Genomic DNA, 13755 nt, shown 5'->3' with positions numbered 1-13755 from the left:
CAAACTGGTGGAATGAGATCGATGAGATGGCTGATAGACCAAGCTTGTCCTTAAATTAGGAGTAGCTACTGGTAATCAAGGAATAGATAAAGCCCACTGTACTAAAAATATATGCCCATATGTTTTCCAAATTGAAGATTATTTGAGATTCAAATAATGTATTCTCATAGTTTTGGTATCTTAGTATCTCTCATAACATATTTTGAGGTTATATATTAAATCAAATGATCAGAACAGCAATCCAAATGAGACAACAAATCTTATAAGTTATTTGAAAGACACTGGGACTATTCAAGTTGGAGTTCTGGTAGATGGAGGGAAGGGGAAATGACATTTTTTTTTTTTTTTTCTCTAGCGGCCACAGCTGTAGAGGAAGTCAGAGAATGATGGCAAGTTTTATGTGCTCAGCTGGGCAGTTAGTCAAGTCCAAAAGCTGAATGCAGCTGGGACAGACAAGATGGTTAGTAATAAAGAAACAAAAGGTTTTAGGAAGAAGCAGTCCTTAAAAACAGAGTGAGAAAGCCAACATAAAGCAAGTTAAGAATCTAGGAAGAATGGGCAATACATCTGTGGTAGGTGCTAATCCAAGAATTGAGCTTAATAATAATTAAAAGGCTTAGGGTAAGTTCTACTTACATATTTCCTACCAAAGGTCATACTTTTTCTCAAAGTACAGGGAGACTCAAGTATGCATAGATAGAAGAGAAGGGAAACATGACTGGAGTGAGACACTTGGGGAGTAAGAAACAAGGCCAGATATGAGTCACAGGGGACCAAGTAGCTTTCTACAACATAAATGCAAGGAAGAATAATCAGTAAAATTGAATGGTTAGGAGAGAAAAGAAGGAAGTATTTTCGGTTTTCTGGTAAGTGAACACCACCACCATTGGCAAAGTGGAGAATTGGATCCAGAAATCCTTGAGGAGGTGTTCTGAAAGGGTTTTAAAACAAGAAAAATTCAGAGCCCGATTAGGAGTTATGAAGTTACAGGAAACTTTTGCTCCACTTCACAAGCACAAGCCAGAGAGGATTTATTTTTAGTTTAGGTTTGTTTTTTTGTTTGTTTGTTTTTTTAAAGACTTTACCTATTTGGCAGAAAGAGACACAGCAAGAGAGGGAATACAAACAGGGAGCGGGAGAGGGAGAAGCTGGCTTCTGGCCAAGCAAGAAGCCCAAGGCAGGACTTGATCCCAGAACCCTGGGATCATGACCTGAGCCAAAACCAGACGCTTACAACTGAGCCACCCAGCCTCCCCAAGCCAGAGACGATTTTAAAAATCATTTAAAACAAAACACAGAAAAAGCTTGTCAAAGACCTGAGGACACAAACTCTAGTAATCTTAATCCAAAAAGCAATAGCAACCTCTGAAAAGAAAAGAAAGTGACAGCTTCTTTCATTTCTTACAGAGCAGTGTATGGTACATAAAGTACATTTATACTACATGAATGCACCAGAAAGGGAGGTGAAGGGAGGTCAGCCAAATGTTTAATGATTGAGTGTGTATTGGAATGATAAGATAACAATCTCCTGGAGCTCCAGTCAGAGTAAGTCTGCACCCACCTCTAACTTTGTTCCAAAGGTCGGAGTACTCAAAAGTATGTGAAAAGCGGGGAGTGAGATAGGATTGCTGGGGGCAGTCTTTTAGGGATTCCAGGCCTTCATCAACTGTACTGCAGTAACCCTCTAGAAGCTGGGGGCAGGGCAACAGGTTGGAGAAAATTATACTAAGACACAAAGATGGCAAGACTGAGAGATAAAGGGAGTAACCCTTGGAAATACTGGAAGCTGAAATTTGAGCTAACAGAGTAACAGGTAGTTTAGTGCGTGAGTTATCAGGTACAAAAATCTACAAAGTTTGGCCGGTGCTGAGAACCCAAAAACATATTAAGGGAATGAATTGAGTCTAGTTAGAGGTTAAACAAAGTCTATACTCAGCAGTTCTAGAGATTCAATAGACTAAAACTTCCAAACAAGAAGGCTGATAGAGAAAGTGGCAAGATATTTTTTAGAGCAAATATTATTTACTCTTCTCTCTTTTTTTATAATATCTAGCATCCAGTAAAAATTACAAGATGCGTGAAGACAAAAGAAAATATGGGCCTGGATCTAAAGAGAAAACTGCTAATAGAGGAAAATATAAAAGTCTCCCATTTGTTGTAATTATATGAAAGGGACTTTAAAATCACTATGATAAATACGGTACAGAGTCTGTAGAGAAGGTGGACACATTGGGAACTGTTAAAAAAAAAGGAAATGCAAGAAATAGACTAACTGTTAAAAAAAAAGGAAATGCAAGAAATAGACTAAGTAAAATATCAGACATAAAAAATTCCACTTGATGGTATTTCTAACAAACTTGATGCAGCAGAGGAAAGAATCTATAAACTTAAGACAGGTTAATAGAAATTATACAAACCAAATATAAGGAGTGAAAAAAAAAAAAAGGACAGGTGGAAAAAGTGTCTGATATCTGCAGGACAATATCAAATGACCTAGCACACATGTACTTGGAATCCAGGGAAAACCTAGAGAATCATATAAAAAAAATTAATACCAGTTATAGGGAAAAGATACACACTGAATAGAGGGGAACAATGATAAGGGGGGAAAAAAGTCAGTAGTGACTTTTATAGCAAAAACAATGGATGCCTTAGAAATTGGAATGACATTTTTGAAGTGACCTAAGAATATATTTTTTTAAATTATGCCAATTGAAATTCAACATTTAGGAAAAAATACTTAAATATTTCAGGAAAATAAAAACTGTAGCTTTGGAAGTTAATTAAGTCTTTCAGTCAGCAAAACAAAAGAAAATGTACATAGACATTGTACTGTCATTCATAAAATTGTTGCAGGAGGAGCTACAGAACTTCTGATATCATATAATTATAGGATACATATATGTGGGAATTGAACAATTAAATGATAGGATGGTAGACAGGTGGAGCCAGGGTTTTCAATACTGGATTGGGAATTTACAAATGAATAAGGGGAAGAGGCTACAATAATCAAGGCAATATGGGTTACAATTGGATATGTCAGTATAAACTTATATTTAGCTTAATACAGATAGTTATAACAGAAATGTTTACAGATTCTTCTATGTATACACGTTAGTACACACACATAGATTTCCTTTCCTTATCAGTAGAGAGGGCATGGAAGCAATAACACCTCAGTGGCAACAAGCACACCTAGTAGTCAGACCTTGATTTCTTTTTTTTTTTTTTAAAGATTTTATTTATTTATTTGACAGAGAGAGATCACAAGTAGGCAGAGAGGCAGGCAGAGAGAGAGAGGAGGAAGCAGGCTCCCTGCTGAGCAGAGAGCCCATGTGGGACTTGATCCCAGGACCCTGAGATCATGACCCGAGCCGAAGGCAGCAGCTTAACCCACTGAGCCACCCAGGCACCCCCAGACCTTGATTTCTAATACCATTCCTTAATAAAAGGAACTAAAGCTCTTGGGAGAAATGGATTATTCTAGAATTGGATCAGGAATTATACAGAAAATAAGAAATTGCTTAAGGAAATAAACAAAACATGCATACAAGTCATAGAACCCTATAATGAGGTGGTGTATCAAAGGGACACAAGAGCCAATTTATTTTCGAAAGAGTGCAAGTATGCAAGTGTGGAAAGGAGCAGAGGGAAAGAATCTTCAAGCATACTCCCTACTGAGTGTAGAGCCTGACACAGCGCTCAATCCCAGGACCCATGAGATGATGGCCTGAGGAGAAACCAAGAGTCAGACACTCAATCAACTGAGCCATTCAGGTACCCCACAGCTTAAAAGCATTTTTTTTAAAGATTTTATTTATTCATTTATTTGACAGAGAGAGAGAGAGAGAGATAGCACAAGCAGGGGGAGCAATAGGCATAGGGAGTGGGAGAAACAGACACCTTGCTGAGCGAGGAGCCCGATGTGGGTCTCGATTCCAGGGAACCCTTGGATCATGACCTGAGCCAGAGGCAGACACTTAACCAACTGAGCCACTCATGTGCCCCAAGCTTACAAGCATTTCAATTGCTCCACATGCTCACCAATAGAGAGTTTGTATGTACCCCTACGTATTATTAATACTTTACATTAGTATGTAAACTTTGTTATAATTAATAAACCAATATTGATGAACTTGGCATTTTCAGGTTTTTTTGGTTGTGTTTTTTTTTGGCCCTTTAAGTGGATGGCCAGCAGTGTATCATTATGATTTTAATTTGCATTTCCTGATGACTAGTGGTATTCATTACCTTTTCATTTTATAATTGTCCATTACTCTGTATACTCTTGCGAGATATCTGCCATGTCTTTTGCCCATTTCTTTTTTTTTTTAAAGATTATATTTTTTTATTTGACAGACACAGATCACAAGTAGGCAGAGAGGCAGGCAGAGAGAGAGAGAGAGAGAGAAGGAAGCAGGCTCCCTACTGAGCAGAGAGCCCAATGCGGGGCTCGATCCCGGTACCCTGAGACCATGACCTGAGCTGAAAGCAGAGGCTTTAACCCACTGAACCACCCAGCACCCCTCTTTTGCCCATTTCTTAATTGTCTGTTTATGATTGATTTGTGAGAGTTTCTATATATTCACAATCTTTTGTCAGATAATTACATTTCCCAGTCCATAACTTGCCTATTTGATGGGTACTTAGTAAGAAGAAATACTTAATTTTGATAAGGACCGACCAATATATCATTATGCTACTTTTATAGTCCTGCCCGTAAATCTTTTAATAAATAATATACTTAATATGTAATTTAGTAAATATATCTTCTCATAAATCTTTCCCTGCCATAAATTGGTAAGAAGACAGTACCAGAGAATTCCCATGTACCCTACACTCAATATCCAACAGTACATTTGTTATAAAGAATCTACGTGGAAAAAAGAAATGTGTACAATGATTCACTTACATAAATTTTAAGAAAAGGCAAAATTAATATGTGGTTATAGAAATCTGAAAGTGGTTGCCTCAGGTGGAGATAGAAATGGACAGGAAAGGGGGCATAAAGGAACTTTCTGGGATTATATAAATGTTCTTTATATTGTTGTGGGGAATAGTTAAAGGATTGCATAAGGTTGCCCTGCATATTTAATGAAGCACTTAGGATCTTCATTTTAATATATGTAAATTAGACTTCAATAAAAAAATTAAAATTTATGCTTTAAAAAAATCAAACTATTAGGCACATTTTGCCTTCTTTCCTTCTTCCAGCCTGGAGGTTCCTATTTGTTTTGTCTTTTTTCTCCCCCCACTAAGATTTTATTTATTTATTTGTTTATACAACACAAGTGGGACAAGGGTCAGAGGGAGAGGGAAAGAGAATATTAAGCTGACTTCAAGCAAAGCCCAAGGTGGGTCTTGATCTCATGACCCTGAGATCATGAACTGAAATCAAGAGTCAGATGCTTAATGGACTGAGCCACCCATGCGCCCCTGTCTTGTCTTTTCATTTCTGAGGCTCAATACTTCATATTTTTTCCCTCAAAGTTCCCTCTAAGTGCATTACTTTGAGGCCCTATTTGATGTTGGTATCCCATAATTCCCATTAATATTCAGAGTTTGACTCTAAATTCCTGTTCTACGAAGGTTTGCCTTCAACTGGCCTGTGTTGCCTGGTCTTTTTGCTTCATTTTCTTTGTTGCTCAAACTGTTTTCCTGAATTTTGAACCTATTGCCTCTTCTGACCTTTAGTACCTGTGTGAACTTTAAAGTTCCTTCTTTTGTCTGTGTATTTTTATCATTCACTGTACTGTCTCCACAGTGCTACTCCATGAAATAGAGGAACCATATGTTGGTTTTGAAATAAATATTAGCGTTGCATAATCTTGAAATAAATTAATTTTATAAAAAGTACATTAAAATAATGAGGGTGAATAATAAATGGGATTTGATGCTTCGACTGTATTTGAATAGATGCAATTTCTCCTATACACAGGGCTGATCTGATCATAAATAATTTGGATGAAACTTTTAAATTCAATATATAGTAATGTCATAAAAATCATTGTTTACTCTATAACTTAAATTCTCTTTCATATTTACAGTTAGTTTTCTTATTTATTTTTAAGATTTGGTTGGACAAAGAGACTACAATGAGATATGAGATACCTACGTGATACTCAGAATTTTGAAAAGACAGTAGATACGGATTGAATCTTCTAAACCAAAAGGCCAAGTTGACAGTGGCTTAAAGGAGTTGGTATCAGATGATAATAGCAACATGCCATTTGCACTCTAATCTAGAGGAGTTAGAGAATGTTGTCAAATACTAGAAAAAAGGAATGAGAAATGGATCCTGCTGAGCTGGCTGATTAATTCCATACAAGTATGCCCTTTTATTCATCTGGTCACATTTGTTGCAAAATTTCGCCCCTGAGTATCTGACCTTGGGCATATCAGCTTGACCGTTGACTGTGATGGCTATTTAACAGGATACGGACGGCTTCTCCAAAAAAATCCAAGTACGAACACTGCCAGGACTCTGCAGTCCTTGCTCTCTTGCCTTTCTTGTCTTCTTATTCTTTCTGCCCTGTGGTTTCATATCTGCTCTGTTTTCTGCTTGGAATGTGCTCATCGCCTTCCAATCACAGTTTTATGTTTTTACTGCTTAATCATTATTTTCCAACTAATGTTAAATACATAGTGTATCATCAGTGGCTTACTTTTATTATCCTCATTATTAAGAATTAATGATCTACATGGAAGTCCCCCCACCCACTTTGCTTGTGGATTTACTTGAACATTTTCCTTAATATAATTGTCTTGATGACATTTTGAACCCATTTGCATTAAAATATTTTGGAGCGGTCATAGAATACTTGGCAGCAATACTTTGAGTCACAAATACAAAAGTAAATAACAGGCAGGGAACATTTGAATAGACTTTGGCACCAGCCAAGTAAACCAATTGAAAGACACAATCTGCTGTTTAAATCTACTACCTGATGACTAATGGAAAATTACAGAACCTCGCTTCGCTTCTAACCTTGACATTCTTATAAGGTTTAGTTTTGTGAGAGATCAGGCATGCATATGTAGTGAGGAGAACACCCAAACGAAAATAAGCCTTGTTAAAAACAATCATCTGTGAGAATGTTCTTACTTGTTTTCTTGTACTCCTGGCACCAGAAGTTGGCTAATTACATAGAGGTCATTGTTGCAAATGTGCCTGGGAGGATTCTTTTATTAGGATTCTATGAACACTTTATGTTTCTGTTTATAATCACTGAACTGAACTCACTATAGAATGAGAACTTATATAAAATTTAGTATGCAATCAACTGGGAACACAATTATGTGCAATAGACAATGAATTTCCATATTCCTTTTTCACTGAGAAATTGCAATAAAATTCACTCTGTTGTTTGTCAGAATGTCACCTTTTTAATCAAGTCTGCATTCGTGTCTTGTGATTTCCAAGTATGTTAAATATTCTGCTGTGTTTCTCAAAGCTTGTGTTCCCTATTGGCTTATATATTTTTAAAATTCTTAGTCTAAGTCTCCAAAATCTGTTTTCAGCATTGATTTTATTGGTTATAATTTTTGTGAAGGTTGATATTTTTCTTTCTTTTTTTTAATAAAGTGCTTGTTTTATATTTTTTATATTTTTATATTTATATTTTTTATATTTTTTAATAAAGTGCCAGTTTTATATTTCTAGATACAGCTTATTTTTCTTTTTAGGGAAAATATGTTGTAACTCTCTTCTTTTATGGATGTTCTTGTTCTCTGGGTAACTGCCTAAGTGGTTTAGTCATAAGTGAGGTACAGAATTCTACTGATTTTGAATGAAAGAATGTAGCTGAAAAGAGCAGAAATATATTAAGGATGATACTTTTGTGTATTAAAAATAACTCTTGGGGGGCACCTGGGTGGCTCAGTTGGTTAAAGCCGCTGCCTTCGGCTCGGGTCACGATCCCAGGGTTCTGGGATTGAGCCCCACATAGGGCTCTCTGCTCGGCAGGGAACCTGCTTCCTCCCCTCTCTCTGCCTGCCTCTCTGCCGTGTGATCTCTATCTGTCAAATAAATAAATAAATAATCTTAAAAAAAAACAACCCTGGATTCTTAATTCTAAATTATTTTATGCAGATATCAATTACCTATAGATAATTCTGAACATAGTTATATAGATGACTGAACCTCAGAATTTTTGTCCACAATTATCTGAAAACAAGTGGCTTTAGTGTAGTATAGAAAAAATAACCTGAAGGATTTCTTTTAAAATATTAAGACCTAGGTGCCAATAGATGATATGGTTTATAATAATGGCCTGCATACTTAATTATATAATTGGTATTATATAAGATTATTTTTTTCCTTCTCGGCACAAAACATTCCAAAGTTCCGCTGACCTGTTTTCTGTATTGATACCTCACGTAGAACCTAGGTGAGAAATAATACTTTCAACTATACCCCAAATTAGTATTTTCTCACATAAGAGTAAAATTAATTTCATTTTGGCAAATTACCTTAGGAAATTTTTGATCACCATGTGGTTGTAGATCTATGAAATTGTTAACAAGATGTATAAGTAGCATAGACATCTCTTAGGTGTAGCAATGCGCAGACCATGTGTTGTTTCCAAACAAAAGTATAAGACTTGTAAGTATACAAGGCTGCTTTCCAAGTTACACTGTTTGAATTCAAGATTTCTTCATGTGTTTTTAAGTTATGTGGATGTTTTTCTTAAATTACAGTGTTTCATTCACCTTTTGAAAGTATTTCATGGGGTGAAATCAGAAAATACTTATCTTTTGTGTAAGTGAAAAAGGCAAGGGAACTAAAATTCACATTTATCGGGAAGTTTGAAAAGTAATTTTATCCCAGACCACATTTCCACAAGTATCATAGGTGAACAATAAATAGTTGTTGTATGAATAAATGCTTATCAAAGAGAGGAATATTTCTTACTATAATTTGAACCATGTATATTTTATTGTTAAATGATGCTAAACCCTGAGATATGGAAAACTAACCAGCCAGCTCCACTCATCATTAGTAGTCATTCATTATTACTTATGATCCTCATTTGTGTTGGTTCATTTATTGTCTACTCCCTCCCTGCCAGTTATCAATACTTTGACCCCAACAAAAACATGTTACTGCTCTGAGCTCTTGTAAGCATTGGAACTCCTTCATATGACTCATGAAGCATTGTCTAAAAAAGGAAGAAAGGAAGGAAGCAACCATAAACTATGGAATGATAATGAGACTTATTATATAACAACATGGTAATTAATAGCCAGTTAGGAGGACACTAATTAAAGTGAACCACATGGCCTGACTATAGTGCTATATTGATGGATAGCACCATTCCATAGAGGCAGCGAAAAGGAGATCCTCTTCTTCTTATTGGGAATACCCAACATCTGTTAAACATTGTTTCTCCTTTGTTTCTTCCACCTCCCAGTGGAAAAGTGTTTATTACAAAACCTAGATTTTAAGGTTAAGGATTCATACAATGTTTATTTATTTATATATTTATTTATTCATGTAATTATAATTTAAATTTCTTGGTTTTCTACTCATCTCTCCATGTACTTCCACCCTACTAGCCTCTTCTCTCTAAAAGCCCTCATCTTCTTGTTCTGTAGTTCACCAACTATAAATCAAGATGTTTATGTAGATTGAACAGAAATATTCTCTTGACACACTCACGTTTATATTCATCTTAATTTACATCAAAAAATTTAAAAGTTACATTAAAGAAACTCATATTTTGTTGCAATAGAAATGCCTTGCAGGTGTCCTTTCTCTGACTTACCTTGGATGTTTGCAAACATTATAAGCAGTAGTAATTATAGTACAGCTAAAAAATATTTTCTTACTTATATTAACATCAACTTGAAATAAAATTTGTATTAGTGGTAAGTCAAAAGTATAGAGAGTAATAAATAATTTTATTAGGAAAATGCAGAATAGTATAAACATGAAATGCTAATGGTAACATCATGACGTATGTTTTAAATTTGAGGAGAGAAATGGAACACTTGAATAATGGCAAAGCATCAGATCTTTTAATATGACCAAGCATACTTGAAACAGATTTACTTCCATTTATCACACATTATAAGTATTCTAATGTGACCAAGTGTAGGAGTCATTGAGGACAGTTTTAGAGAGAATTTAACAAGAACATAATTCTGCAGAGGAGCACTATCCATATTGTTTTACTGTTCTATTAGAGCTTCCCCCGTGGATTTGACTCATCTATCAGCTTTAGTTTTCTAATGGTATCCCAAAGGGAAGAGAGTATTTTCTTTCACCACAGCTACTCTATCACTTAGATGCATGTTCCTTTTGTTATATAAGGTAATCAGATGTATTACAGTTTAATGGGTGTTGTTTTTTGAGTTAGGAGAGCACAGGCCAATTATATGGAATTGGACAACATTCAGGTGAATAGGTTGATTTAATACCTGGAATCAGTACTGGTAAATCTGCTGGGAAGCCCCCCCAAAATTATTTTATCAATTATAGAATTGCTTTTGATATAATGGAAACCATAATAGACTCCAGATTTAGAGGACATTGTAACTTAATTAACAGGCAATATGATTAAGTGTCATTTTCAAATAAATAATAATATTGATCTAATGTGAGTAACAAATATACTTATAGCAATTCTTCATAATATAGGGATCATTTGTATTCCGTTTCTCCTTTTCTCTCTCATAAACACACATATTATACATGTAACACACAAAAATACAGTTTTAAGATTTAAGAACTAGTAAAAGCACTGAAATTAACTGATGTATACAGGAACCAAAATCTCATTAGCATACTGCTTTAATCAACTAGTTAATTCATCATCTATACTCTAAAAACTTTCCTGCATTATTCAAAAGACTAAATAATTAAATTCCAGAGTGAGAATTCTTTATGTTCAAAGTATTACCCACACTTTGGTGTGGATATTAAATGGTCTATTTAAAAATCTATTAAATGGTCAATATGTTTGCATCCTAACACTCAGATTATAGGTACCGTCTTGCATTTAAAAGGTCATACAGAAAAGGAGTTGCTTTATTTGTAAGAGAACACATCTGCTTTTAAGTGCTGTCTTCAAAGTAAGTTTACTTCAGAATATTCTGGGTTTTCTTATAAAAACATTTTTATACATGGATAAAGAACTATAATTTGGTTATTTTATTAATAAGGGGATTTTTTAGAATTATTGCCTCTTAGATTCAGTATAGTTTGAAAAAGAGAAAAACAAACAAAAAAAAGTGGCCACTTTCATGCTTATCACCTCTCATATAGGGAGAAAACAATGACTGGAAGGCACAGGGCTGAAGATTTAAACAAAAAAATGTCTGAATCCAGTTTCATGGGTATATGTATCCATGTATGCATGTAACCCATCTTCCCTTTGTAAGGTTGATGTTACACTTTAATGAGTGTGTGCATATTAGGGGGATGGTAGGATAAATATTTAATCTCTAACATTATGAATGTAATATTTTACTTCAGCTGCGTAATGTAGAGGTGTATGATGACATATGACTTTAGAGTTAGGTAAAATAAAATACCAAGGTGGTATCTTGTACTGTCAGTGAAAGTCATCATTGCCCAACCAATAGAAAGTAAATGAACCCCTCCTCATCGGTCTGCAGTGAAATCTATGAGGCTGATTTGTTTTAAATTCTTTAAGGATGGGGGTGTCTGGGTGGCTCAATTGTTAGGCTTCTGCCTTCGGCTCAGGTCATGGTCCCAGGGTTCTGGGATCAAGCCCTACATTGGGCTTCCTGTTTGGCGGGAAGTTTGCTTGTCCCTCTCCCACTTTCCCTGCTTGTGTTCCTTCTCCCACTGTATCTCTCTCTCTCTGTCAAATAAACAAAATCCTTTTTTAAAAAAATTGTTTGAGAATGGTCTCAATTTAGGATATTTTGCTTATGTGAATATTTTAGCATATTGTACATGATATGAATATGCATAATGAATTAATGAGTATTTGTAATCCAATACTTCAGTGCTTTTTCTTTTTTCATTTATAATTTCCAGTTTAGACTTCATTTTTATTATGTTAATGAAAATTTGTTTTATCAGATAGTAACTCTGTATGGTTTACTAATGACCCTAAGGATTGGATAAGGATACTTACCAAAGTCATAGAAATAGGGTCAAGAATATTATAGCATTCCCAGAGGAGTGAACAGTTTATGGAGTTTCCTTCTGAAAAGAGAAATTAGAACTTAGAGATAATAGTTTATGAATTTGTTCTTTGTATGATGGTCAATGGAAGGATTTCTTAGCATGTTTAAATCATCTTTATCCAGACTTAACTCACAAACCCCAGTTAATTTATTTGATGCCAGTCTCTGGATAGTGCTTTTGTATAGAACTTTCTGCAGTGATGTAAAATCCTTTATCTGCACTAATACAATAGCCATTAGTCATAAATAGGTATAGAAAACCTAAAATGTGACTAGTGTGATAGTGGAATTGAATTTTAAATTTTCTTTAATTTTAATTTATTTAAGTAGTCACACGCACCTAGTGGCTATTCTATAGAATAGCACATTGGCACTTATATTTTATGGTATTCAGTAGAGGGGATGTTCATAAAAATTATATTTTGATTCTTACTCTGATATATTGTGTTATTAAGGTTTGTTGGGTTGTAAGAGACATATGTCAGCTTTGACTAACTTAAATTAAGAGAAGGATTTATTCGGTAGGTATTGAAGTTAACTTGAATTAAATTGAATTGATCAACCAAACTTCAGAAAGGCAGCTGCAAGGACCTCAGTATCAGGAACCTGAGATTTATTTTTGTTTTGAGGGGCTTCCATTATTGTGACTAAGCTTTAACAGTCATCCAGAAAGAATCTTACTGCCTTCATGAATCAAATGTTTCTAACTGGATCAATATCCTTTGACAGGGGTGGAAGTCAACTGGAAATGATACTAGTACTAAAGCCACTGGAAGCATCCAGGTGAGTTGGATAGTCACCTCAGCTTGTGTCTAATACACATGCTTATTTAGATTAATATTTAGGAGGTTAGCATGGTTTATAAAAGGATAATATTTATAATATTTAAAATACTGTGTGTAAGGAGTTTCCAAAAATCTTCCCTTGCTTACTTAACGTGTTCCATGGTCTATAAGCATCAGCATTACTGGAATCTGTTAGAATCTCAGACTACATCTAAACCACAGAGTCAGAATGTGTTTTGACACATTCTTTTAAATGATTTATATGTACATTAAGATGGAGGAGACCACATAAAAGTTGTCAAGTCAGCACATTGATAGTTTTCACATGATAATTTCTAATCATGTATTATGATATAACTTGGATTTTTCTTTATAACTATTTGACTGTGGAATGGAGTTTGGTTTCCTAACCTAAAAATGTAAATTATGTTAGATAGTTATGTACCTATCAATATAACATCTTAGTTAACTCATTCTCTTTTTAAATTAGGAGTTATAGGGGTGCCTGGGTGGCTCAGTGGGTTAAAGCCTCTGCCTTCAGCTCAGGTCATGATCCCAGGGTCCTGGGATTGAGCCCTGCTTTGGGCTTAGCTCAGCAGGGAGTCTGCTTCCCTCTCTCTCTGCCTGCCTCTGCCTACTTGTGATCTCTGTCAAATAAATAAATAAAATCTTTAAAAAAAAAAAAGATTAGGAGTTACCATTCAATATTAAAAACATAAGCTGAAATTGAAGAATAATTAAGTATGTAACTAGTACGCCATATTTTTTATCTGAAGGTAAACTATACCTTAAAGAATTCTTTGTAACC

The sequence above is a fragment of the Neovison vison genome, chromosome 4 (genome assembly GCF_020171115.1).
Source record: "Neovison vison isolate M4711 chromosome 4, ASM_NN_V1, whole genome shotgun sequence".
NCBI classification, from domain to species: Eukaryota; Metazoa; Chordata; class Mammalia; order Carnivora; family Mustelidae; genus Neogale; species Neogale vison.
Note: the sequence above shows the minus strand (reverse complement) of the source record.